Genomic DNA, 24,468 nt, shown 5'->3' with positions numbered 1-24,468 from the left:
TAGTTCCCTTGCGTCGCATGGTGGCTTCTGTGTTGCTTCATCTATGAACCATTTTAGAAGTGTGTAGAAATTGAGGGGCGGGGGAATCTTGCATGTGACGAAGTTCTTTGTCTGATAAATGCAGAATATGTGTCTATGCAGAAGTAAGTTCCACTGAGCTCAAAGGGATAGGCTCCCAGGAAAATGTGTAGAGCTTGGAAGTTTTAAGATTCTATAGTTCGTATTTAAAGTTAACAAACTACCACAGATGTTTGGGATTTGAACAGTGAGGTTCTCATTATAGCTCTTGTCTGCAGGATATGTCAGTCTTTGCATGTGATACATAATATGCCAGTTTTAAAATGTGTTGTTGTTGCTATGAACCTTTGACTTTGATTAGTGGCAATCCTATCATAGTGTTTTATTATCAATATTTATTCAAAGGAGATTTGCTACTGCCTTTCTCCAAGGCTGAGAATATGACATGCAGGGGATCCTAGTAACCCAAAGTCTTACATTCAAATCGCAACACCACATTGGTTCTTTAACATTGTGTACAATGTTATAAGTACATTTAACATCAATGTAGTTTTCTTTTGAAGTCAAACGAATGCCTTTCCACACTGATACAGATGTTTATCTCATCATTCAGATTATTTTAACCATGCCAGTCCAAAGAATTGGCACCCAATACTTCTTTGCATTTTTCTTGGAGTTCTGTTGGGGCAGCAGCAAAGCAATTGGGCACCTTCTGAACAATGTGACCAATGTCCTTAAAGGCTTGGCATTGGAAGTGTCCTGCAGCTAATTAGTTAAAATCCCAGTGAAGAATTTGTAGGGTCAGATATGGGAAGAAATATTTTTCATTGCTGATCCTGATGCCCATCACTCTCTTCTGTAAATGACTGTTTCTATCTTCTGTAATAGAGAGCAGATGCTGGCCACTGGTTAACAGGCCTGGGAAAATATTTTACCCATTCAGATGATGGTACCTGGAAGAGGTGTTTTTGACTTTCCCCAGATCTGTTTATCTGCTTAATAAGATTGTGCCTCTACTGTATCATATTATTTCATTGGAATGCTGGAGCCATTGGGCTAGGTGCTGTTTGGAGAGAATATTGGAACTTTGGCCCCCAAATAAACTGTCCCTATAAGGATAATTGGCATCAACCTGACTCAGGGGATGGCCATGCTTTCTTTCCATCCCAGATGGCAGTCCCATATGATTGGTGAGCCCCATATCCTGTCACTCCCAGTGATATCCCCAGCAGTTGGGCTGAGGAAGATTTATGTCAGTAGTTCAACTGCTTGATGACTGTATCCAGGCCATATGCCTATGGGGTCAATGTGATTCTTCTTTTTCTATGTTTACTGCTTCATGCCATTTCCATGTCCTAAATGAGTGCCAGTGACACAAATGTATTCAAGAGAGGGATAAAGATATTATCGTATAGAATCATAGAATCATAGAATAGTAGAGTTGGAAGAGACCTAATGGGCCATCCAGTCCAACCCCCTGCCAAGAAGCAGGAAATCGCATTCAAAGCACCCCTGACAGATGGCCATCCAGCCTCTGTTTAAAAGCCTCCAAAGAAGGAGCCTCCACCACACTCTGGGCCAGAGAGTTCCACTGTCGAACAGCTCTCACAGTGAGGAAGTTCTTCCTGATGTTCAGGTGGAATCTCCTTTCCTGTAGTTTGAAGCCATTGTTCCGTGTCCTAGTCTGCAGGGCAGCAGAAAACAAGCTTGCTCCCTCCTCCCTATGACTTCCCCTCACATATTTGTACATGGCTATAATGTCTCCTCTCAGCCTTCTCTTCTGCAGGCTAAACATGCCCAGTTCTTTAAGCCTCTCCTCATAGGGCTTGTACTCCAGACCTTTGATCATTTTAGTTGCCCTCCTCTGGACACTTTCCAGCCTGTCAACATCTCCCTTCAACTGCGGTGCCCAGAATTGGACACAGTATTCCAGGTGTGGTCTGACCAGGGTAGAATAGAGGGGGAACATGACTTCCCTGGATCTAGATGCTATACCCCTACTTATGCAGGCCAAAATCCCATTGGCTTTCTTAGCAGCCGCATCACATTGCTGGCTCATGTTTAACTTGTTGTCCACAAGGACTCCAAGATCTTTTTCACATGTACTGCTGTCTAGCCAGGCGTCCCCCATTCTGTATCTTTGCATTTCTTTTTTCCTGCCGAAGTGAAGTATCTTGCATTTATCACTGTTGAACTTCATTTTGTTAGTTTCAGCCCATCTCTCTAGTCTGTCAAGATCGTTTTGAATTCTGCTCCTTTCTTCTGGAGTGTTAGCTATCCCTCCCAGTTTGGTGTCATCTGCAAACTTGATGATCGTGCCTTCTAACCCTTCGTCTAAGTCGTTAATAAAGATGTTAAACAGAACCGGGCCCAGGACGGAACCCTGCAGTATCATTTTAACAGTTTCTATTCCTTCACCAGTATTGTCTAATAATGTATTTGTCATGTCTATAACTAATTGGCTTGATCTTCTTAATCAAGCAGTCTTATGACTAACTATATTTGTTTGCTGTGTATTCAACAGATACATTGAATGGTACAGTAATTATTTGTGGAAACATTCAAGAATTATTATTCAGGGGAAAACAGAAGAGGCAATAATGATCCCTCAGGAGATTTACCTTGATACAAACCTGGTAAACAAACTTAATGTATACTGGTCACTTTTGATTACATAAAAATGCGCATATCTTCCCATAGTAATAGAAAAACGGGGGAGCAGTAGAGAGAGGGAATAATATAACTCATAGTGTCATCAGCTTTGGATAACTATATTTCTAAAGCACTTTAACAATTCTACATGGAACAAAGTAAAATAAATCTGGTCTCAAATTATATTTTTCTAAAATAATTTTTTCAAACATATGTTCCAACTGTATGTAACCACTTCTCTAACCAGCTCCTGTTTTATGATGACTTCTGTATCTGTAAGCTCATCTGAAAACTAGTTGTTGAAGAACAGTATAGAAACAAAGAATTAAACTGATGCTATCAAATTTTGGGAGTATCATGAGCTATCTTTACTCATTAGTGATAAGCGGAAGGAAAAGTGGAACACCACAAGTTGATAAACTCAATCAAGGAAGCCCTATCCCTGAGTTTGTAGGACTATTGAAGACAACTTCTCTTTGAGATCTCTGTCATAGTAGTGCCAAACATTAAAGACAAGTTGACAGCAATTAACAACAATTATATAGAAATAAGCGAACAATCAAAATGGTTGTTTTAGTCACTCTGAAAAAATGGGAATATATCTGAATTGTTTGATAGCAATAGGAATTACAAAATATCATTAGATTATAATTATAAAAATGTAAAAGAGATTTTTTTTTATTGTGTCAGAAGCGAATTGAGAAATACTGCAAGTTGCTTCTGGTGTGAGAGAATTGGTGGTCTACAGAGATATTGCCCAGGGGATGCCTGGATGTGTTAACATTCTGTGGGAGGCTTCTCCCATATGAAACCTAAGGTGACAGATGGGAGCTCGCTCCATCTCGTGGATTTGAACCGTTGACCTTCAGATCTTTAGGCCAGCAGTCCAGACAGCACAGGGGTTTAACCCATTGTGTCACCTCAACACCCCATGTAAAAGAGATTATAATAGTCAAAGGTATTTCTGCCTTTAGCATCATGACCATTATCAGGCATTGACAAGATACCACTCTTTGCCACTTTTTCTTGAAAAAGCAAAGGTGGTGCTTTTCTCTACAAACTTAATGTGTATTTTTAATTGAACAAAATATTGGTTACATATACAGTAGTCTCACTCTACCCCCTCGATGGATTGTCACCTTGCCGTGGTGAGGGGGCTTGCGTGTTCCGATGAACCTGTGGGCACAACCACTGGAGTGATGCACTCCCAGGAGTGGCCGCAGGGGAGGTTCCAGACCAAGCACAATCCGAAGACCCAAAGACCTCAACGACGGAGCAGGCGGAGGATAACATGGTACATGTTACAACGGCTGTGAAGGCGGAAGAAGGCTGCAACAGACTGAGAAGCCACTGTCGTTGTGTTAACCACACCACTGCTGGAACCTCACTCTGTGAAGACTGTGTGTTGACCGGCCGTGCACCGACCTCCACACATTAAAAAAAATCAGGCACAGGCGTCTTCCAACAAAAATAAAAACAAACCTACAAAAGTCCCATGGCGATCAGCGAGTGGCGACGGGGGCAGGACTGTGAAATCTGGAAGCCCCTAGTCACAGACTGGCACATGGGCGGTGGATATGGAGTCAGTCGTTCTACCTCAAGGACCGAGGCAGTTGAGTAGTCCGGCAGCTGTATCCATGACTGAGCAGCCCTTTTTAGGATCCGCTCTGCTAACCCCACATGGGGAAGGGGCTAGAAAAGGTGCCCTAAACATAGTCTGCCTCTCTTACCCTGACTGGACTGCCGCGTCCAGAGGGGTCACCACTCTGCGGCCAAAAAAGAAAAATGAACTTTGGAACATGGAACATACAGACATTGTTAGATAACACTGACAGCGAACGCCCCGAACGCAGGACTGCTCTCATTACAAGGGAGCTGGGACGCTTTAAGATCGACATAGCAGCCCTTCAGGAGACCCGGAGAGCAGGAGAGGGACAGCTGAAGGAAGAAAAGGGAGGCTACACCTTCTTCTGGAAGGGACTGCCTGAAGAAGAGCGAAGAATACACGGAGTTGGCTTTGCGATCAGAAACGACCTGGTGAAGCACCTGACTGAAGCACCCACTGGCATCAACGAACGACTTTCAACCCTCTGAATTAACCTTGCCAAAAACCAACAGGCAACCATCATATGCGCCTATGCACCAACTCTAGATGCTGACGAAGACATCAAGGAAAATTTTTACTGCCAGCTGGATACCATCCTATCGGAGATACCTAAGGAGGACAAAATCATCCTCCTGGGGGACTTTAATGCAAGAGTCGGAAGGGACTCTGACCTGTGGCCAGGGATCATAGGAAAAGACGGGGTCGGAAACAGCAACTCGAATGGCATCTTGCTTCTCACCAAATGCGGAGAGCACAACCTTGTCATCACCAATACGCTCTTCCGCCAAAAAAACAAGCTCAAGACATCATGGAAGCACCCTCGGTCAAAGCATTGGCACCTCCTGGACTATGTTATCACACGTGCCAGAGACCGCCGCGATGTGCTTCTCACAAGAGCCATGACAGGTACTGATGACTGCTGGACAGACCACAGGCTAATCCAATCCACGATGGCTATCAAGATCGTCCCCAAACGCAGACTCCAAGGAAGAAAAACAAGGCGCAAAATGAACACCCAAGCCCTTCAGGAGCCCTCCAAACGAGCCCTTCTCCAAACAACACTCAAAGATCATCTACCCACAGAACACCCCGAAAATGTTGAGGACCATTGGAACAAACTGAAGACCTCCATCATCACAGCCTGCGAAGAAAGCATTGGATACCTAACTAAGAAACATCAAGACTGGTTTGATGATAACGACAAAGAGATCCAACAGCTGATTGATAACAAAAGGAAAGCCTTCCAAACATGGCAGAGAGACACCAACTGTGCTGCCAAGAAAAAGATCTATGCCAGTGCAAAAGCTGAGGTCCAAAGAAGGACAAGAGAACTCAAGAACATCCGGTGGACAAAGAAGGCTGAAGAAATCCAACACCTTGCAGATACCCACGACGCTCAGGGATTTTTCAAAGCCACAAAGATCATTTACGGACCAAGAAACCATGGCATACAGCCCCTACGCTCATCAGATGGAACCAAAATTCTGAAGGACAAAACATCAATTGCACTACGTTGGAAAGAGCACTACCAGAACCTGCTGAATCGCAGCTCCAATGTGGCCGAAGAGACCCTCTCACAAATCCCGCAACAACAAACCAGGGATGAGCTTGCAGCACTGCCTGGTTTGGAAGAAGTCAGCAATGCCATCAGCCAACAAAAAAACAACAAAGCCAGCGGACCTGATGGGATTCCTGCTGAAATCTTCAAAGAGGGTGGACCTGAGCTGATACAACAACTCCACCAGCTCATTAAAAAGGTGTCGATGACCGACAAAATCCCAGCTGACTTCAAGGATGCCACCATCATCACCCTTTTCAAGAAAGGGGACAGAACACACTGCGGGAACTATCGTGGTATCTCCCTTCTAACCTCGGCCGGGAAAATCCTTGCAAGAATCCTTGCAAACTGCCTTTCCCTGTCTCAGAAGACACCCTCCCAGAATCCCAGAATGGCTTCCGTCCCTCCAGAGGAACAGTGGACATGATCTTCACTGCTCGACAGCTCCAAGAAAAATACAGGGAACAAAACCAACCTCTGTACATGGCATTCATTGACCTTGCAAAGGCATTCGACACAGTGAATCGCAGCGCTCTCTGGACCATCCTCCAAAAAATCGGGTGCCCTGACAAATTTGTGAACATCCTGCGGCTCCTCCATGATGACATGATGGCAACAGTCTTGGACAGCAACGGCTCCCAAAGTGACCCATTTAAGGTGGAATCAGGTGTCAAGCAGGGATGTGTTATTGCCCCCACCTTATTTTCCATCTTCATCGCTATGATACTTCACCTTGTTGATGGGAAGCTTCCCACCGGAGTGGAAATCATCTATCGGACAGATGGCAAGCTATTTAACCTCAGCAGACTGAGAGCCAAAACCAAGGTCACCACAAAATCTGTTATAGAACTCCAATATGCTGATGACAACGTAGTCTGTGTGCATTCAGAAGAAGACCTACAAGCCACTCTAAACACCTTCGCAGAAGCATACGAGAAGCTCGGCCTCTCACTGAACATCGAGAAAACCAAAGTGCTCTTCCAACAGGCACCAGCTAATCCCTCTGCAAAGCCAGGAATACAGCTTAACGGTGTAACATTAGAAAATGTTGACCATTTCCGCTACCTTGGTAGCCACCTCTCCACAAAAGTCAACATCGACACTGAAATACAACACCGCCTGAGCTCTGCGAGTGCAGCATTTTTCCGTATGAAGCAGAGAGTGTTTGATGACCGGGACATCCGTAGAGAGACCAAGGTGCTTGTTTATAAAGCCATTGTCCTCCCAACCCTGCTCTACGCCTGTGAAACGTGGACTGTGTACAGACGTCACACCAAACTCCTGGAGCGTTTCCATCAGCGTTGCCTCAGGAAAATCCTGCAAATCTCTTGGGAAGACAGGCGGACAAATGTCAGCGTGCTTGAGGAAGCAAAGACCACCAGCATTGAAGCGATGCTCTTACGCCATCAACTCCGCTGGACTGGCCACGTTGTCCGAATGCCCGATCACCGTCTCCCAAAGCAGCTCCTCTACTCCGAACTCAAGAATGGGAAACGGAATGTTGGTGGGCAGGAAAAGAGATTTAAAGATGGGCTCAAAGCCAACCTTAAAAACTGTGGCATAGACACTGAGAACTGGGAAGCCCTGGCCCTTGAGCGCTCTAATTGGAGGTCAGCTGTGACCAGCAGTGCTGCGGAGTTCGAAGAGGCACGAACGGAGGGCTTAAGGGAGAAACGTGCCAAGAGGAAGGAGCATCAAGCTAACCCGACCGGGACCGCCTTCCACCTGGAAACCGATGTCCTCACTGCGGGAGAATATGTGGGTCAAGAATCGGTCTCTTCAGTCACCTAAGAACACATGCCCAAGATACCAAGGTTGGAAGACTATCGTCCTCGAACGACGAGGGATCGCCTAAGTAAGTAAGTAAGTAAAGTAAGAGTCTCACTTATCCAACATTCGCTTATCCAATGTTCTGGATTATCTAACACAGTCTGCCTTTTAGTAGTCAATGTTTTTGTAGTCAATGTTTTTGTTGTCAATGTTTTTAATACATTGCAATGTTTTGGTGCTGAATTCAGAAATTACTACATAACGTTACCGCGTATTAAACTGCTTTTTCTTTCAATTTGTTGTAAAACATGATGTTTTGGTGTTTAATTTGTAAAATAATAATGTAATTTGACATTTAATAGGCTTTTCTTTAATCCCTCTTTATTATCCAACATTTTCACTTATCCAACGTTCTGCTGGCCTGTTTATGTTGGATAAGTGAGACTCTACTGTATGATTGAATTTCTCATTATATTCAAAGCATTATACTGCCTAGACACCAGCTACTTGTCTGCATCTATATATATAAAAAAGTGATGGCATCACGGCAATTCACAAAACAACAAAAGTACAGGCCCCCCAACCTCAAAATTTGACAACACAACCCATCATCCACGCCTCAAGGTTGATACAACAAAAAGAAAAGAAAAATAAAGTCCTAATTAGAGGGAGAGCAATAATTTTTTTTATCCAATTGCTGCCAGTTTAGAGGGCTAATTTCTGCCCACTTGGTTGCCTAGCAACCAAGGGACAGCCAGGTTTCAGTTAGGGGACAGGCCGATTTAGGCCTCACTTAGACTTCTTCCACAGATTATCTAATTTGCAATGGATTATATGGCAGTGTAGACTCAAGGCCCTTCCACACAGCTATATAACCCATTTATAATCTTATATTATCTGCTTTGCACTGGATTATCTTGACTCCACACTACCATATAATCCACTTCAGTGTGCATTTTATACAGCTGTGAAGAAGGAGCCTCATATAATCCAGTTCTGAGCAGATAATATAAGATTAGAAATATACAGTAGAGTCTCACTTATCCAACGTAAACAGGCTGGCAGGATAAGTGAATATGTTGGATAATAAGAGGGGATTCAGGAAAAGCCAATTAAACATCAAATTAGGTAATCGTTATACAAATTAAGCACAAAAACATATTATACAACAAATTTGACAGAAAAAGTAGTTCCATGCGCAGTAATGCTATGTAGTATTTACAGTAGAGTCTCACTTATCCAACACTCGCTTATCCAACGTTCTGGATTATCCAACGCATTTTTGTAGTCAATGCTTTCAATATATCGTGATATTTTGGTGCTAAATTCATAAATACAGTAATTACTACATAACATTACTGCGTATTGAACTACTTCTTCTGTCAAATTTGTTGTATAACATGATGTTTTGGTGCTTAATTTGTAAAATCATAACCTAATTTGATGTTTAATAGGCTTTTTCTTAATCCTTCCTTATTATCCAACATATTCGCTTATCCAACATTCTGCTGGCCCATTTATGTTGGATAAGTGAGACTCTACTGTACTGTATTTACAAATTTACCACTAAAATATCACAATGAATTTAAAACACTGACTACAAAAACATTGATTATGAAAAGGCAGACTGCGTTGGATAATCCAGAACATTGTATAAGCGAATGTTGGATAAGTGAGATTCTTCTTTAATATGAAATAATTACTGGGATAGAATAATGCAGAACAATATAATCTCTAAAACCAGGACAGTAAATAAACAGGGGAATTCCACACAGGAAAGAATCAGGGCCAGCTAACACCTCCCAACAAAGTATTCCCATCATCAAAGTCTGGAAAATCCTCTGTTTTCTCAGGGCCACCGACAGTAGAAGCACATAAAATATCGCAAACAACACCACTCTGAAAACAAGGGAATTCCAGACAGGAAACAATCAGGGCCAGCTAACACCTCCCAACAAAGTATTCCCATCATCAAAGTCTGGAAAATCCTCTGTTTTCTCAGGGCCACAGACAGTAGAAGCACATAAAATATCGCAAACAACACCACTCTGAAAACAAGGGAATTCCAGACAGGAAACAATTTGCTAACAACAATTTGCCGGCAATTTGCTAACAACACCTCCCAACAAAAAATTCACCCAGGGAGGAAACAGCCAGGCTTTAAAGCTGCAAGGCCATTACATCCTAATCATTTTTCCTAATTGCAGTATTCATACTTGCCTCCAACAAACAAAAAAAAACAATCAGAAATATTGTATATTCACAACCTTTAGGAAATAATATCCCCTGATGGCGCAGCGTGTTAAAGCGCTGAGCTGCTGAACTTCTGGACCGAAAGGCCACAGGTTTGAATTGGGGGAGCGGAGAGAGCCCCCACTGTTAGCCCCAGCTTCTGCCAACCCAGAAGTTCGAAAACATGCAAATGTGAGTGCAGCAATAGGTACTGCTCCGGCGGGAAGGTAACGCTGCTCCATGTAGTCATCCCACATGACCTTGGAGGAGTCTACGGACAACGCCGGCTCTTCGGCTTAGAAATGGAGATGAGCACCAACCTCCAGAGTAAGACACGACTGGACAATCTCTGGGGAAAACCTTTACCCTTGACCTTAACTACCACCAATTCCTCAATACTTTATTTCCCATACCACCATATTTCGCCACAGCAACGCGTGGCCGGGCACAGCTAGTATCCATATAAAAGGGAACGTGATCATCTTTTATATACTCCTCAAGTCTTCGGTATTTTTATTACAATGCACTTCAGGATCCACCAGAGTAAAAAAAAACATTGGATTTTCTTTTTCTTTTACTCACAGCTTTCAAGGCATTTGTTGAAAATGGAATACAAGGAAACTCTCTTCATGAACCTTGCCGTCCTATTTTCAGTAGTATCTCTAGAGTTCTGAAACAGGATTTAGCCAGTCAGCTTCTTCATGTCAAATGGAAGAAAATATGTTCAGGTGCTTTAAAAATTTAAAACTTCGGTTATCCACTTTAGACGGAATAGAAATCTTCTATTCAAAAAATTGATTCTATTCTTTTATTTTGTGCCTGTGATTTTTGCATAGCCTTTCAAATTGTCTTTTCACTCATGGGCAAAAGAAAAGTAACCCACAAGGGAAAGTGGTATGAAACAATATAACAGTTTATAACTATAGAATATAAAAATGATCCAAACATCTGCAAACATATTTTGTATTGCTGTGCTGTATATATAAACACAACTTCATTTTGCAACTTAAACATTGCATCTTTGTAACAACAACAATTCATTTTGCTATGTAATGTCATGAATGCAAGTGACATTCTATGTTTATGTTAACCTCTAAATTTTTTGCATAAACTGAAGAAAATGTAAGCTAAAAATAGGGATCTGTCTCATGGAGTCATGGTATATATGGCATTCACTGTATACATCAAATGCTCAGTTTTTGCATACAGTTAAAGACAAAAATGTGACTCTGAAGTTTGAAAATAGAGAACAGAAGGAAAAGCAAGAAGAAATGGTTGCCATTAAATTTATTTTCAAACAGACAAAACTTAACCATTTTTTAAAATCCATTTTGAAACCTTTTCACTTTCATGAATCATTTTCTACTTTCCTTCCATTTCCAGTATTACGTTATGCATACATTTTATACTGGACTGGACTGAAGGCTGGGAGGTAAGATTTCTGAGAAGTTGATTTCTACACTGCTATATAAAATTCAGATTATCTGCTTTGGTCTGGATTATCTGGCAGTGTAGACTCAGATAATCTAGTTCAAATCAGATAATGTGGGTTATCTGCTTTGATAATCCAGATTATATGGAAGCAGAGAAGGGGACTGAGGCCCCTTCCACACAGCTGTAGAAAATCCACATTGAAGTGGATTATATGGCAGTGTTGACTCAGATAATCCAGTTCAAAGCAGATATAGTGGATTATCTGCCTTGATATTCTGAGTCATATGGCTATGTGGAAGGGCCCTAGTTCTGTGCAGCATACAACAGAGGAAGGGAGAAGGAGGGGAAAGTGGAAAGTAGCAGGACCTTTGAAATTGATTAATTTTATTTTAGCATGAGCTTTCACGGATCCTACTTCAAATGTTTATACCCCTGGTTAAAGAGCATCTTTATACAGCTATGAAAATGGGATGGAATGCAATAGGATCCATGATCTTACTTTACCTTTTCAAAAAAAAAAATGGGACCCTTCTACACTGCCATAAAATCCAGGTTATCAAAGCAGATAATCCACATTATCTGCTTTGAACTGTATTATATGACTCTAGATTGGCATATAATCCAGTTCAAAGCAGATAATCCAAATTTTATCTGGTAGTGTAGAAGGGCCCTGGGTGAGGTGATACAAGTTTTTCAGATCTTTATAGTGGTCAGTTAGTGTAGATGCATTGCATTAAATTTACATATCAAAAATCAGTTTACCTGGGTTCGAAACTTTGTCTGAAAAAAATCCTTTCATTACATGTGTTGTAGAAAGAACTCTTGTATTAATATATGTAATAAACCATGGAGCCAATGTCTGTTTATATCTCTGCTAATAGACTGGAATTTACGAGTATAATTAAATTCAGCTATTTTTCTTTCTAGTCTTCCTTTGTAATTTCCTTGTTCAACAATCACAACCCTTAGTGTATGTCCAGGAAAGTTGAAATGTTATGCAACTTTTTTTTTTTAAGTGTTGCAATTTCTAATGTCAGCCTTATGGATGGAGACTCTCCTGTTTGTCTTAAATAGAGTATATGTGAACATTGCTGGCAGAAGATGACATATATCACATTGGAGCTAATAAATACACTTCTAATGTTGTGGGTGATGTTATTGGCCCTGATAATATGCTCCCAGAATGAATGTGTGTAAATGTGGGGGCAGAATTGGCATCTCGGTTGGTGGCAGGGTCTTATTCCACCTGTATTATATATCCTGTTGTAAGTGTGTATTTAAGTTTTGGAGGTTGTCTGTAGGCCAATAAAAATGTGCCTGCAGAGCTGGTGAGTGGGCTATATAGGCAGTCCGACTTGCAAATGATTCATACTTGCAAATGACACAATGGGAAGTGAGAGAAAGCTACCTCTAGGTCGGGACATTCACATCCAGGAAGGGAAAGAGTTCTGAAGGGAAAGGTGTCTCCACTGAAGCTTTCTCACCAATATTTGTTCCCACAACAAATCAATTTATTTCAAAATCCAATTATCACAGGGACAGAAAATGAGGTGAAATCTTTTGAAAAGGGGTGCAGACAGCAAAACAAAGACCATAGGGGTGTTAACCCTTCCCTATGCTATGGGTGTTCTGACACTTGTGCTTTTCTCCATTTTGAAATAGGTGGTTCCTAGGTATCAATCATGTTTTCTTCACCTCTTTAATTGGTTACAGTACTGTAGTTTGAAAAATACCTCTTGTAAATCCAAGAGTTCCGAGTCGCTAATCCAAGAGTCCCTGGGACTGAGGGTGTACCTGAGAATAAAAGATTTGGTGCATTTTCAGTGAAAACTGGGGGTATATATGGTAAGTATATGTAGTGATCTGTGGTTTTATGATAATGTGGTACTAATGCAGTTGAACAGTAGTGTCAAGAAAAGGAATCGGCTGTGTGTATTGTTCTAGGCTCCGCCTGACAGTAGAACAGAAGTGGATGAAATGCTGGTGAAACGTCTTGAATGGTTGCATTCCACGTGGATAAATTTCAAAGATATCATCAAGTGTCAAGAAAGTGAATTCATTGGATGGATTTTTTTCATAGGATGGAATAAAATGTGGAATTTGAGAAGGAAATCAAATGAAGTTGGAGCCATAGCAATCATTTAAGAAAGTGTTCCAGATTAAAAGTCACAACATGAAGAAACAGCAAAGGTACTTGAGACCCCAAGTGGCCATATAACAATTCTAAGGGTTGAACAGGACGTATATGGCTCAGAGCCTGGCCATCTAAGGGACAGTCTGATTCATTATGAACTTGCTTGGGACTTTTGAGAATACCGTCACTTATAAAGGCCCTCTGGTTGGGCTTTTGGTATTGCTTCCAGAATATGAAATGCATTGTCCTCAGGGTTATGACTACTCCCTACTCTTACCACTTTTAGTTAGAGTGTGAAGACATGTCTCTTCAAACTGACCTGTTAAGCAGTTTTGATAATTATAATTACTGATAATTATCGATTTAAATGAATAATATAATTGTATACTTTGTTTTAATGATAATTTTAATGACTTTACTGTTCAGTTCGTTTTTAGCCATTTTAAAACTGATTTGAGTGCTATTTTTAGTGGAAAGGCGGGATACAAATGCAACAATTTGTAACTAAATAAATTTTAAAATAATTAAACATGCCAAGGTGTTGCTATTATTACTACTGTGTCACAGTGGTGGCTAGAAGCTTCCATTTCAGGGTGTTTCCACTCTGAGTTTTAGTGTGAACCTTAAAGGACATATATAAGGTTTTTAACATATTTACTGACAGGATTCAGAACCTTGGAAAGCTCTTTCAAAATTTATAGTACTGTACAACAAAAAGAATATTCAATTCATGCACACACATGACATGAAAGTCAGCCTCTGCTGAGTCACCTAGCATTGGTACCTTAAAAATGTGAAAGTTACAGTAGGACAGAGACAACTATGTTTGTCAGGGCAACATCAAGTTATATCAGGAAGAAATATCCTGTTGTTACATTTCCATAAGAACAGTTATTTTTCTGAAAAATATCAAGGACCTATGTAGTACAGCATTATTTTTAAAAGTTTGTCCAGATGCTCTCTGAAAAGGAAAAGGAGGGCTATCCCATCATTTCTCACATCTGAGATACAATTACCTCTTTCTATTATGGCTCATAGTTAGATGTCCATGAACAGACCGGTGTGATAAGATCTGAATTGCTCTACCTCCTGCATGTGCACATATGTGCCTTTAAGTCATCTTGTTGACTGATGATGCCCTCCATGAATTTCTAATGTAGTCTTTTAAAGCAAGGAATCCCTTTGCCAATTTCTTTCCTCTGAAATATAGCCTATAGCACTTGGTGTGCATTCACTGTCTTCCATCCAAGTACTAACCAGGGCTGAACCTACTAAGCTTCCAAGATCTGAGAGGATCAGGTACTTTCTAGTGTGGTTGAAAGGTAAAGCATACACAGGCATTTTCAGGATAAACAGAACGGTGTAACCTCACACTTGACTACTCGCTCCCACACTCCTTGTTCCTACCTCAAAATTCATACTGTGATGTTATCAATGCTAGGAGCAAACCTTTTCAGCTGTCCTAATCTATCCCCACAAATCCCAAAGCTTCTTTGAGGGCACATCTACACCAACCATCTAATGCAGTTTCAAACCTGCACTGAAGAAAGTGGTTTCACTGTGCAGATGATTACAGAGGAAATCCTGGAACCAGTTTGAGGTTTGGATGGTGATAACACAAACCACCAAGCACTGATGAGCATGAAGGACTTTCTTCCTCACACTTTTGTGGGAGTATGTTGTCTGGCCACTGCAGCTTAAAGCTGGCTTTGAACTAAATAAAATGGTCAGTGCAGATGGGGCCAATGTTTCTTTTAAGAGAGGAAAGCAGGGTATAAATATACATATAATGATGATGATGATGATGATAATAATGATGTAAAGCGATGCAATGATTTTGGGTTAAGCTAGCTGGCATTGCCCCCCAGATGTGCAACGGGAAATGAGGGAAATGACTGCCAATTGCAAGAGAAATAAAGTTGATCATTGTGAAAGCCACCCATTATATGAGAACCACTATTCATCTAAATGTTCCTCCTGCAACAGCAAGAATATCCCTGTGGGCAACAAAATCAGGCAATTCCAACCGGATGCCGTCCCCCCCCACCCCCTCCACCACAAGGATCTTCCTCCAAAGGCAAACCAAGAATAGGCAACTTGGAAGTCCCTGAACAGACTCAGAAGTGGAGCTGGCAAATCAAAAAGACAACTTGGCAAAATGGCACTACCTAGAAGAATCCTCCACCTTGTACTATGGAGCAGAACAAACAACTCAGCAGTTGTAGGCTTGCCCACAATGCCCTGCCTCATGCACAGATGAAGAACTGTTTAAAGGTACAGACAATGCAGTCACTGTTGCCTGTTTTTGGTCTAAAACTATTTAGCAGCTTGTATGAATGTGTGTGTGTGTGTGTGTGTATGTGTATAATTACTCCATTTTTCCATTATTTGTTGCCAAAATGTTTTTTGCTTTTGGACATTCCCTTTGGACATGCCTTTGGACTGTTTAGCAGCTTGTGATCCCTTTAGTTTATCAGTTTTAAACTTATTTATTTATTTATTTTTCAAACTTATATGCCGCCACTCCCCTAGGGCTCGAGGCGGCTTACAAGAACCGGCTAAAATCAACAATTTAAAAACATCTTAAAGTTAAAATTTATGCAATTTTAACTTTGACATGCATGTCATAGATATCTAATTGTTTTTGTATTTTATATTCTTACGTATTAGCATTTGCCTTGTTTCAAAATACTATGTCATGGCATTGTTAGGTGGGATACATTATTAGGTGGGCCCAGCTTACTTGTCCAAACGTATCTCCTTCTATGGACCATCTTGGAGGTTAAGATCATCTGGGGAGGCCCTTCTCTTGGTCCCGCCTTCTTCGCAGGTGCAGTTGGTGGGGATGAGAGGCAGGGCCTTCTCGGTGGTGGCCCCTCTGCTGTGGAACTCCCTCCCTAGTGAAATCAGATTGGCCCCCTCCCTCCTGGCCTTCAGGAAAAATTGAAGACGTGGATGTGGGACCAAGCGTTTGGATAAAACATTTCAATGCAATAATGTGATACAGAATGGTGCAATGATAACTGGAATGACCTTGGACAATCATATTGGATCATGTGGTTTTAAAATCGATTTTAATGTTTAATATGTTTTTAGCGGTTGGTTTTAATGTATAGAGTTATTTTCATGGTATTGAATTGTTGCCGATTTATATGTGAGCCGCTCTGAGTCCCCTTCAGGATGAGAAGGGTGGGGTATAAACATGCTTTTATGTTGCTTTTATGTATGTATGTATGTTGGACATCCTGTCCCGTATGTAAGCCGCCAGTGGCACAGTGGGTTAAACTGCTGAGCTGCTGAACTTGCTGACCCACAGGTTGGTGGTTTGAATGCAGGGAGCAGGGTGAGCTCCCGCTGTTAGCCCCAACTTCTGCCAAACTAGCAGTTTGAAAACATGCCAATGTGAGTAGATCAATAGATACTGCTCCGGCAGGAAGGTAAGGGTCCTTGGAGGTGTCTATGGACAACGCTGGCTCTTCGGCTTAGAAATGGAGATGAGCACCAATCTCCAGAGTCAGACATGACTAGACTTAAATGTCAGGGGGAAACCTTTACCTTTACCTATGTAAGTTGCCCTGAGTCCCTTCGGGGAGATGGTGGTGGGATATAAAAATAAAATTATTATTATTATTTAAAAGGTAAAGTTTCCCCCCGACATTAAGTTAGTCGTGTCCAACTCTAGGGGTTGATGCTCATCTCCATTTCTAAGCCAAAGAGCCAGCGTTGTCCATAGACATCTCCAGGTCATGTGGCCGACATGACTGCGTGGAGTGCTGTTACCTTCCTGCAGAAGCGGTACCTATTGATCTACTCACATTTTTGCATGTTTTCGAACTGCTAGGTTGTCAGAAACTGGGGCAAACAGTGGGATCTCACCCCGCTCCCTGGATTCGAACCGCCAATCTTTCGGTCAGCAAGTCCAGCAGCTCAGTGGTTTAACCCCACTGCGCCACTTATTAAATAAATAATGATCCAAGTAAGGCTCCTGGAATGTCTTCTCCTACCAATACTCTGGCACTGGGGGTGGCTGGGAGGAGAAGAGTGGGGGACAAGGGGGCTCCTTCCACCTTGCCACTGGCTTTTCTGTGGAGATGGTGTCATTGTGAGCTCTGCGTGTGTACAGTGCATGTATGTATATAGGGAGGGGGGGAGGGAAGGAAGGAAGGAAGGGCCGCGTTGGTTTGGCCTTGTCCTGCTCCCCCTCCTCTGCCGAGGCTGAGCCCTCCTCCTCCTCCCGCTTGCCTGCCTGCCTGCCTGGATCTGGGCTGAGCTGCTGGAAGTGAGGCGTGAGTGGCGCTCTTCTCCCCTCGGGGAGGCCAGGCAGGAGGAGGAGGAGAAGGAGCCGCACCGCTCGCCCCTTGTCACATCGCATCCATTGGCCGCGTGTGCACGGGAGCGCGGCGCCCAGCCAGCCAGCCTTCTCCTCTCTCCCTCCCTCCCTCCCCAGCAAGTTGTAAGGAGGCGTCGAATCCCTTCGCTTTCTCTCTCTCTCTCTCTCTTTCCTTCCCTCCACCTCCACCACTTCCAACTTTTCCCAGTGTTGCTGCTCAGCGCTACTACGGAGAGAAAGCCATGACGGATTACAAAAGCCGCGGCGAAGGGCGCAGCCGAGCCAGCCCTTCTGAACTGAGCCTGAGGTAGTAGCCGAGGGCAGAGGAAGAGACAGACGAGGAGGAGGGTCAAGGAAGGAAGGAAGGGAAAGGAGGGAAGAGGGCCTCCGCCTGGCGCCAGGGACCCCCAAGACGCCGACACAGGTAAGAAGCCGCTCCGACTTGTGCGGAAAGTAAGTAGCCCTCGCTTGTTTTTCTACCCTTTTCCACAGAAGGGAAAGGCGTCAGTTTGGCTTGTGTTTCACCTGCTCCGTTTGGGAACATTGGAGGCATTGCTTCCAGGGCATTGCTCTTTCCCTCCCTCCCTCCCTCCCTCCCTCAACGCGCCCTTTCACACCTTGGGAGCAACCCTGACGGAAATGAGAGAGCTCAATACCTCAGTGTAGTTGGGCTCCCACTCTGGAGACCTCAGCCACTGAGTGACCTTGGGTAAGTCGCACTCTCTCAGCCTCAGGGGAAGGCAAGGGCAAAGCTGAACAACTCTGGCCAGGAAAACCCCATGCTCAGTGGGTGGCCCTAGGAAAGGACACGGAGGCACACAACCCCCGCAACAAAATGCGTGCGTAAAATTTATTTATTTATTATTGAAAACATTTATATTCCGACCTTCTCACCCCGAAAGGGACTCAGGACGGAGCACATCATATATACGGCAAGCATTCCATGCCGGGACATTCAATAATTATAAATATAAAAAGGTAAAGGTTTCCCCTGACGTTAAGTCCAGTCATGTCTGACTCTGGGGGTTGGTGCTCATCTCCATTTCTAAGCCAAAGAGCCGGCGGTGTCCATAGACACCTCCAAGGTCATGGAGTGCCGTTACGTTCCCGCCAGAGTGGTACATATTGATCTACTCACATTGGTATGTTTTTGAACTGCTAGGTTGGCAGAAGCTGGAGCTAACAGTGGCCACTCATGCTGCTCCCGGGGTTTGAACCAGGGACCTTTCGGTCTGCAAGTTCAGCAGCTCAGTGCTTTATCACACTTCGTCACCAGGGGTCCAAATATACACAAACATTAAAAACATTAACCATTTAAACATTAAAATCAGTTATAGCTACTTTAAAAATCAGCTGTTTAAACCAACTCAGGATACCATGCTGACTCCAGTCAGCAAAGCAGGTTTCTCCTTGTGGACTGTGGATCATTTTGCCCCCTCTTGACTTAATAAATAAATAAAAAGAAACACTTGGTTGCAAATAGTTTTTGTACCTCTGTTGTAAACTCCCTTTCTGCACACTTGACATTGTAGTTATTTGCAATTTTTGTTCACGAAAATGAACAAAATCTGGCTATCAGTATTTTAAAAACTCTAAAACCAGGACAGTAAATAAAGAACAACACTCAGAAGACAGGGGAATTCCAGACAAGAAAACCAGGGCAAGCTAACACTTCCCAACAAAGGATTCCCCCAGGCAGGAAGCAGCCAGGCATTGAAACTGCAAGGCTATTCAATGCTAATCAAGCTGGCCAATTGCAACATTCACACTTACCTCAGGCAGATGAGTTCTTTCTCCCACATTCCAGATATATATGAACCCCACTTGCCTAGTTTCCAACGGACCTCACAACCTCTGGAGATGCCTGCCATAGATGTGGGTGAAATGTCAGGAGAGAATGCTTCTGAAACATAGCCATACAGCCTGGAAAACTCACAGCAACACAGTGATTCTGGTCATGAAAGCCTTTGTCAATACTTGCAATTTTACTGGCAGTAGATCAGGACTAGGAGTTAGGCTGACTTTTAAGTGTGTCTACACTAGAATTAATGCAGTTTAATAGTACTTTAATTGCCATGGGTCTATGCTACGAGATCCTAGGAGTTGTAGTTTGGTCAAGCATTATGCTCTTTGGTAGAGATGACTAGAGATAGTATAAAAATACACCTCCCATGATTCCATAGCATTGAGCCATGGCAATTAAAATGGTTTCAAGCTGCATTAATTCCTCAGTGTAGACCAGTGGTTCACAACCTGTGGGCAGCAATTCATTGGTGGACCGCAAGACCTAAAATAAGGTTCGCGAGACATGCAGGGAAAATTGGCACCGGGGCCAGTTCCTGAGGTTATTTGGGGTGCTGATTCAGAAAATTGCATTGGATAGACCACATCAGCTCTAGATTATTAAATGTGGTTTTCTGTGGGTGAGCAGGTGGTAACTACTGGATGGCATATGCTCTGTATCAGAAATTAGAGCTGATGTGGTCTATCCCATGCAATTTTCTGAATCAGCACCCCAAATAACCAAACCAAATCTAAAGTTGACCAAAAACGGATTCGTAACCCTTTTGGTATTAATGTTGGAGAGTGGTCTCCGGTCAAAGTGGTTCCTGGTCAAAAACAGGCCCCTTTGTGCAAGTGGCATCTCATCGATTTCAGGTTTGGAGAAGCAAGTGTTTTGGTCCCAGGTTTTAATGCTGATCGAGAGGATGCCAGTCTCTATGCAAAAGAGGTGTAGCCTAAAGCATGACCCTGCTTAGTCAGTGGGAGGAGTACTACATCTCTATTAAACTATTTTATCTCTCATTCCTCACAGCCTGATTTATGCATATTGCTTCTTCATTGCACATCTTTTGTCACTTTCCTATGAAATGAGAATGCTGAATGGTGTTTAAAGGTGTCCCTAAAGGAGAGCAGCACAGCAGATTTATGATTGAAATGTGTAGACTAAAAATAAAATCCATAAATATTTGAATAGATATCTCCTCACCTGTTAAGAAAGGCTGAAAAATTGAATGCCAGGAAAGCCTGAATCCTTTTTTTACCTCATTGTCTTCTGTGTTGCCCTTTTCCCTATTGGCTGTGTTTTGGAAATAGTCATTCATTGACCTTTTGAAATAATCCCCACTAGAAGTCATATGGAGAAATTCAACAGCAGGTGGCACTTCTTGAAGAGGGATGGCACCTCTCTCTCTCGCTTTTTTGATGTGTGCACTTTTATGTCTGACATGGGTGAGAGGTTCCCCTCTTGATGATGGGGAAGGGCTCATTGGAGGATCCCCCCCTACTATGCAGCTGTTAAAGATTTCTATTGGGGAGTTGTAAACATAGAAGATGGTGGGCACACATCATATGGTTCTCGTTTTTTTTGGGGGGGGTTGGTACTGGCACCTTTGACAGTCAAATTTGAGATTGTGGCACCATGAAGGCATTGGGGAAAATCTGAACCTGTTAAATTACAGAGAAATAACGTAAGTATCAGAAAAAGGTGTGGCAGTGTTAGTTTCCAAAGCTACTTTGCCACAATAGCAACCTTTTTTCTCCAAATGAAGCAGTCTTTTAAAAAAGTTATATGAGAAAAATAGTAGATTCCTCAGCATTTTCACTTATACAGTAGAATCTCACTTATCCAACCTTCGCTTATCCAATATTCTGTATTATCCAACACAATCTGCCTTTTAGTAATCATTGTTTTTATAGTCAATGTTTTCAATACATTGCAATGTTTTGGTGCTAAATTCATAAATACCGTAATTACTACATAATGTTACTGTGTGCTTTTTCTGTCAATTTGGTGCTTAATTTGTAAAATCATAATGTAATTTGATGTTTAATAGGCTTTTCCTTAATCCCTCCTTATTATCCAACATTTTCGCTTATCCAACGTTCTGCTGGCCCGTTTTTGTTGGATAAGTGAGACTCTACTGTAGTTAGATAAAATATAATTATATAAATATAGAGTAATTTCTAGGTTGGATTCAGCCTTAGTCAGTAGACCAATTAGATTCAATGGGACTTAATTTAATTACAATATGCCGTCCCCTGGGGGAAAAGAGCGGTATATAAATTAAATAAATAAATAAATAAAATAAATTATCCACAGATTCATTCACAAATGCTCCGAAAAATATCCTCTCCCCAGTGGAAGGTTTTTTTTATAGGTCTGACGGTACAATTCTACGATATCCTTCCATTCCAAGTATAATCAAAATATAGAGTTTCCTGTTATCCACATTTTCAGGTGTCTATGGGGAATTTGTCTCCTGGAGATGTGGGGTACATTAATTTCAAAGGATTATGTTGAAGTGTGGTTCAACTTGATAGTAAACTCTTTGTGTTTAGCTCCTAATAAGAGGTGCAAGCAAATATGCTCTGTCTTGGTAATGTGTAACTAATACCAATTTTATTTCTTTGCTGTGTCAAGAGCTTAAAGGAAAACTTGGTATTTATTATCAATAAATTTGGCTTTTCCCTCATATAGATGTGGCCACCAGTTTAGCAGCTTGGAGTTGCAGTGTGTATGTGGGTTTTTCTTCATTCAGATATGCCTTGTACAAATAGACCAGGCAAAGTTGCAGTCAGCACACACTCCTTCAAATCTTGCTTCTGCTTCGCTGCGTGACCAGAGGCAATACTGTGAGCAGTAAAACATCCTGATCTTTTCAGGTCACAGTGCTCCATTAATTGCATATATTAATGCTGCTATTGTGCTCATTAACTTGTAGCCAAATCCATATTTTAAACAACTGAATTGAGGTTTGGAATGCCTCAGTGACTTTTGGGATGAAATATCAATACTCTGTATGTCCACAATATATGTTTTCTCTGGACGGCTTGCTCAGACTGAAAAATCGGACCATTCCGATTATACTGACTATCCATTATACCATACAAAAGGAAATATATTAATTGGTTCATTTGCTAGGAGAGGAATTCACTGAATGGATTTGAATCCTGATACAGACGGGTGACCCCTAATTCCATGTGCAGACGGGTGATCTCTAATTCCATAGTCGACCAGACTCTGTCACCATGGAAAGAGTGGGAAAATTTCTCAAGTGGAACTCAGTGAATGATGAAACTCGGGATGGAAAAAAGTATTTGGGGACTTGCCTTAGTTACTTAGTTTTTACTCTTAAGTTCCACTCAGAAATTCTTAATTGTGATCAGTGTGAACTACAGACTACTTTTTGTACTGTTAAAACTGATCCTGGTGGATAAACACAGCTGAATGAAGGCAGGAGGATGGTATGGCTCTGAAGGTGTAAGGTGGACAATATCACTTCAGACTTCAGGTAGGAAATATCATGTTTGTATATTCCCTAGCCTTGAAAAACCTACTGTAAATTTAATTCTAGCACAGCTAAAAGTGAGCAGGGATATGTCGTTTCACCCATGGTTTACTAATGCTTTACTTGCTAGGAATGTTTAATTGGTTTATTTACATCAGGGAGAATTTAAATGTGGCCTCTCCCATCTGCCTCCTGATGTGTTGCAATCTTGGTATTGTTAATGCTCTGCTACTTGTTTCACTGTGGACCATGTGTGTGTGTGTAGGTATGTATGTATATATGTATGAGAGAGGTTAAAAGGAACCGGGACACAAGTGTCAATTCCTTTCTGCTTTTCTTTTCAACAAATGAGATTTTACAAATTGATTTTAACAGACAGAAGCTATAACAAATAAAGGAGACAAGCAGTAACATAATGAGCCATTAGATAAAGTTTAGCTTCAAATTCAATAGATTTTGGAACAATCAACCCAGTGGTTGCTACACTGCTGAGAGACATCTTTAAGCAGGCAATCAATATATATGTATATGTATGTGAATATGATAACATCAGTATGATTCTTAGGGGAATCCTTATGTGAAAAATAAATGTTCATGAAGCTAATAAAGTGAACACGACTTTGGGGAACTTGTCTTTTGCTTGACCTTTTACAGCTCATAATTTCATGGTTTGTTGAGAGTAGCAGGCAAGAAAGGATACTGTATTTCTCCGTGATGTATGATTTGACCCTTGTTACTGTTAAACTATGAGTTTGGTGGCACGGAGAAGCAAAAAAGTCAATTTTGTAACCATACCCCCCCATGGAAAAAAACTGTCAGTGGGAGAAGTGTTGTGAAGGGAATTGTGGATGTTTAGGATAACCACAGGTTTCAAGAGAGGCCCTTGACAGCCACACATAAGGTTGGAAATTTTGTGCCCCCCCTCCCCCCATGTTGAATGGCAACCCTTTCAGCAGCATAGCCAATGGTAAAGAATGCTGGGAGTTGTAATTCAGCAATATCTGGAGAGTTACACAACTACCATTCGTACTCTAGACTATAATATTTCATGAAGTCATGTGGAGACACTTCAGAATTATTTATGAACATTTTTACAGTGTTGATAGTTTTGTGATCTAGTGGGTGGAGAAAATGTTCTACCAAGAGAAAAAGTAGGGTTAAATAATTCCTGTTCTTCTTACTTTATGTAAATCCTATTATAATTTTAACCTTTACAAGCCATCCTCTGATGAAAATAATAGGTTTTTTTCTGCATTGATGAGCTTGGTAGGCTTATAGACTTAATAGGCTTGATGGTCCACAAGTTGGCTCCTAAGTTGGGAGAAAAATAGGAGAGACTGTCTTTGAAGGATAAAGGACCAGCAGAGCTTTTGTGGAACAGTCAGAATTTGGAAAAGTTACTTTTCAGAAAAATTACTACTAGGATCCCATAGACTACATGTT

The 24,468-nt window shown here is 41.8% G+C and overlaps 1 protein-coding gene and 1 long non-coding RNA gene across 9 annotated transcripts in view; one reads left to right on the top strand and one right to left on the bottom strand.

Annotated features, from left to right (window-relative positions):
* Positions 1-9,273: 9,273 nt before the first annotated feature.
* Positions 9,274-10,175, bottom strand: LOC134295422 (uncharacterized). Its single transcript, XR_010001985.1, has 2 exons — positions 9,724-10,175; positions 9,274-9,552 (listed from the first exon to the last, which is right to left on the bottom strand). It is a non-coding gene; the product is annotated as an uncharacterized LOC134295422 (long non-coding RNA).
* Positions 10,176-17,699: 7,524 nt separating this feature from the next.
* shank2 (SH3 and multiple ankyrin repeat domains 2) overlaps positions 17,700-24,468 on the top strand; it is a 405,147-nt gene continuing 398,378 nt past the window's right edge. For 3 of the 8 annotated variants that reach the window (XM_062967835.1, XM_062967833.1, XM_062967831.1), the window contains exon 1: positions 17,704-18,158. The gene's annotated coding sequence lies outside the window, so the exon portion shown is untranslated. Of the gene's footprint in view, positions 18,159-24,468 lie in introns of all 8 variants that reach the window. The other 5 variants (XM_008117382.3, XM_008117380.3, XM_062967836.1 and 2 more) reach the window with 4 other exon arrangements.

The sequence above is a fragment of the Anolis carolinensis genome, chromosome 1 (genome assembly GCF_035594765.1).
Source record: "Anolis carolinensis isolate JA03-04 chromosome 1, rAnoCar3.1.pri, whole genome shotgun sequence".
NCBI classification, from domain to species: Eukaryota; Metazoa; Chordata; class Lepidosauria; order Squamata; family Dactyloidae; genus Anolis; species Anolis carolinensis.
Note: the sequence above shows the minus strand (reverse complement) of the source record. Positions and strands in the feature narration are given on the sequence as shown.